Raw genomic sequence first — 4,078 nt, forward strand, 5'->3', positions numbered from 1 at the left:
CATAAAGCGGTTAATCAAGTATAGGGGACGCTGCAATCGGCAATACACTCCATCACCGCAACTAACAGTCCACCCCGCGCCCCACCCACACCCCCAGCGCATGATGTAGATCTCAGGAAATCATCATCATCATCATCATCATCATCATCATCATCATCATCATCATCATCATCATCATCATCATCATTTGTGTTATCGTTGTTGCTTTTGTTGTTCTTGTTCTTGTTGCTAATCACTTCATTGTTGGTATTGGCATACGGATATCGGTTTTCCGATAAATAGATTTCAACCAGTATTACGCGCGTGTGTGTGTGTGTGTGTGTGTGTGTGTATGTATGTGCGTGTGTATGTGTATGTATGCATGTTCGTGTGTGTATGTGTATATATGCATGCATGCATGTGTGTGTGTGTGGATGGATGGATGGATGGATGGATGGATGGATGGATAAATGGATGTGTGTATATATGTATGTATCTATGGATAGATAGATGGCTGGGTGTGTGTATGTATATATCTATGCTTAAAAGTATGTATGTGTGTATGTATATATGTGCGTATGTGTGTATGTATCTACATATTGTGAACACTAGTGGAGGCGCAATGGCCCAGTGGTTAGGGCAGCGGACACGTGGTCGTAGGATCGCGGTTTCGATTCCCAGACCGGGCATTGTAAGTGTTTATTGAGCGAAAACACCTAAAGTTCCACGAGGCTCCAGCAGGGGTTGGTGTGCGAACCCTGCTCTACTCTTTCACCACAACTTTCTCTCACTCTTTCTTCCTGTTTCTATTGTACCAGTATTTCAAAAAGGGACCAGCCTTGTCACACTCTGTGTCACGCTGAATCTCCCCGAGAACTACGTTAAGGGCACACGTGTCTGTGGAGTGCTCAGCCACTTGCACGTTAATTTCACGAGCAGGCTGTTTCGTTGATCGGATCAGCTGGAACCCTCGTCGTCGAAACCGACGGAGTGCCAACTATATGTGTGCGTGTGTATGTATGTATGTATGTGGAGACGGACTCTGTTGTTGTCACATCTCTCTAGGAGAGAAACTCCGAGAGAAAACCTGCATCACTGACAATATTCGTTGATATAGACTAGTTCTTCTTTTCGAATTTATGCTGTCCATGTTCAGACAGCGGGATTGGATTTGTGAAAATCCTTCCCCACTATAAAAAAAATCATCACGCACAAACATCGCTTGATAAAGATCTAAGACCTATCACAAAAAATGGCTGGTCGTAACCTTCGCATGTGTGGGACTTCCGATCTGGCGATGGCAATACTCGAACTCGAGTTTACAGCCGTCATGCATGTATGTATAATTATATGTATGAAGCCTAATCATGTCTATATACCCGTCTATCTCTAAGTACATCCTCTTGTATATATGTCTGCTTCTCTTTTCCCCAGCTCGAAACACATCTGGAGTTATACTCTTTTACTTGTTTCAGTCATTTGACTGCGGCCATGCTGGAGCACCGCCTTTAGTCGAGCAAATCGACCCCAGGACTTATTCTTTGGAAGCCTAGTACTTATTCTATCGGTCACTCTTTCGCCGAACCGCTAAGTTACGAGGACGTTAACACACCACCATCGGTTGTCAAGCGATGTTGGGAGGAGGGACACAGACACACATACATACATATATATATATACATATATACGACGGGCTTCTTTCAGTTTCCGTCTACCAAATCCACTCACAAGGCTTTGGTTGGCCCGAGGCTATAGTAGAAGGCACTTGCCCAAGGTGCCACGCAGTGGGACTGAGCCCGGAACCATGTGGTTGGTAAGCAAGCTACTTACAATAGCAAATCTGGCCGATATTCCATATTGAGAAAGAAAGAAACAAACAAACAAAGGAATCAAATGCATCCGGCTGTCTGATTTTTGCCAGTTCCGTAGTTGTTGATGGCGGCGGTGGCATTGGTGGTGGTGGTGGTGGTGCTGTTGTTGCTTGCATCCATCAGACAGATTGTCAAAATTCTAAGCCTGGATCAGGACTGACCCGGGGCTAAACAACAACGAGGAACGGACACATTAGATAATGTAGTCCTAGATACACTATGCCTGAATGAAAGATTTGATGGTCACAGCTGGGACACATTTGATCATAGGTCTACTGGATCAGGATTGACCTGGGGTTAAATAACAACCACAAGGAAGGACACATTAGATAATGTAGTCCTAGATACACTATGTCTGAATAAAAGACAGGATGGTCACAGCTGGAATAGCACTGATCATAGGTCTGCTGAATCAGAACTGACCTGGGGCGAAACAACAAGAAGGAAGAACACATTGGATAATGTAGTCCTAGATACACTATGCCTGAATGAAAGACAGGATGGTCACAGCTGGAACATCTTTGATCATAGGTCTACTGGATCAGGACTGACCTGGGGTGGAATAAGAACAACAAAAAAAGACACATTAGTTGATGTAGTCCAAGATACACGATGTCTGAATAAAAGACAGGATGGTCACAGTTGGAACATTTTTGATCATAGGTCTACTGGACCAGGACTGACCTGGGGCTAAACAAGGAAGGACACATTAGATAATGTAGTCCTAGATACACTATGTCTATATCAAAGACAGGATGATCATAACGGGAACATCTTTGCCCATAGGTCTGCCGGATCAGGACTGACCTGGGGCTAAACACTAGCCACCACCCTTCACCACCTTTATAAACTGCATCTTTGATGTATATTTGATAGGTTAACATATAAAACACCCTCTCCTCCCCTTCCGTCCATCTCCGACTACTACTACTACCTCCCACCACGTATTATTCTCTTTACTTTCCCCTCCCATTTCTCCCTGTTCATCTCACTTGTCTTTCTACCTCTTTCCCTTCCCCCATCTCGTCACGTACACGCACACGCACTGGCACACACACACATACGCACGCACACACACACGTATACACAAGCATACATTCTCATCTCTTCCTCCTCTTACCACTGCTTCCTCCCGTCACCAGACGACAACTCTCTAAATCCCCTCTCTCTCTTTTATCTTTCTCTCCCTCTGCCTCTCACCCGCTCTCTCCCTCTGCCTCTCACCCGCTCTCTCCCCCTCTCTCTTTCCGTATCATTTATACCTCTCACTCTCTTTTTCTCTCTCTACTCCTTCCTCTTTCACTCTCTCTCACTCTCCTATTCACTCCTCCTACCCTCTATCTGTACCTTTCCCTGTCGTCCTCTCACTTTCTCACTGTCCTATTCACTCCTCCAGCCCTCTATCTCTACCTATCCCTCTTGCAGTCTCATTCACTCCTCTCAAACTCGTTCTCTCTACCTTTTCCTCTCACCCTCGCTCTCTCGGTCACCTTCACCCCCTCCCACCCTGGCTCTCCCGCTATCTCCTCCTCCCGCCCACATTATATCATCCTTAATGGGAACATTCCGCAACTTTTTATTTATTTATTTATTTTCCCTTTCATCCGAATCAGTTCTGAAAGATCTTCTGCTGCACACAAACACAACACACACAGACGTATGCATAATGCATATATGTGCATGTATGTGTGCACGTGGGAGATTGTGTAATATGTGTGTGCTTAAAGCTGTAAGCCCATCAAAATATACCCGGAAAGTACCCCACGGAGACATCCGCCTGAACAAAATATCATCGATAGATAATAGCTGTTCTTTCATGCAAATTTCCCGTCTCCAAGGTGTGGTAAACACACCATCACCGGTTGTCAAGCGATGATGGGAGAGAAACACAGGTACAAAGACACACACACACACACACACACACACACATACAATGGACTTCTTTCTAAGGCTTTTGTCGGCCCCGAGGCTATAGTAGAAAAAAACTTGCCCAAGGTGCCATAGAATGGGACTGAACCCAGAACCATGTGGTTGTGAACAAACCTCTTCTCAAACAGTCATACCTGCACCTGTATATAACATAGTTTTTATTTCTTTTATTCGTTTATTTGTTTCAGTCATTTGACTACGGCCATGCTAGAGCACCGCCTTTTAGTCGAACAAATTAACCCCCCGGGACTTATTCTTTGCAAGCTTGCTACTTATTCTATTGTTCTCTTTTGCCGAAC

The sequence above is a fragment of the Octopus bimaculoides genome, chromosome 30, assembly GCF_001194135.2.
Source record: "Octopus bimaculoides isolate UCB-OBI-ISO-001 chromosome 30, ASM119413v2, whole genome shotgun sequence".
Taxonomy (NCBI): domain Eukaryota; kingdom Metazoa; phylum Mollusca; class Cephalopoda; order Octopoda; family Octopodidae; genus Octopus; species Octopus bimaculoides.